At 64.5% G+C, this 290-nt stretch overlaps 1 protein-coding gene across 1 annotated transcript in view; it reads left to right on the plus strand.

Annotated features, from left to right (window-relative positions):
- SLC7A3 (solute carrier family 7 (cationic amino acid transporter, y+ system), member 3) overlaps positions 1-290 on the plus strand; it is a 5062-nt gene that overhangs the window by 3854 nt on the left and 918 nt on the right.

Genomic DNA, 290 nt, shown 5'->3' on the forward strand with positions numbered 1-290 from the left:
GGCAGCACAGGCTGCCAGCCACTGTTGGCAGTGCCAGCGGGCACTGGATCCGCTCTAGCCAAGCAGGGTGCCAAGCGCAGGGCACGGCTAGGGTTTGGGGCACACAGGGGCTGATGGAGGATGTGGGTGCTAAGCCAGGCATGTGCGGGTGGTCAGGGAGCTCCCTGTGACAAGCCTGGCCCAGGCTGGCCACCCAGCGAGGGTGGTCCCTGGCCCCCTGAGAGCACTCGGGCTCGACCAGCAAGGTTTGATCCATCCATCAATGGCTTCATTGTGCAACCAGAATGGGG

Source organism: Fulmarus glacialis, unplaced genomic scaffold, assembly GCF_000690835.1.
Source record: "Fulmarus glacialis isolate BGI_N327 unplaced genomic scaffold, ASM69083v1 scaffold24158, whole genome shotgun sequence".
Taxonomy (NCBI): Eukaryota; Metazoa; Chordata; class Aves; order Procellariiformes; family Procellariidae; genus Fulmarus; species Fulmarus glacialis.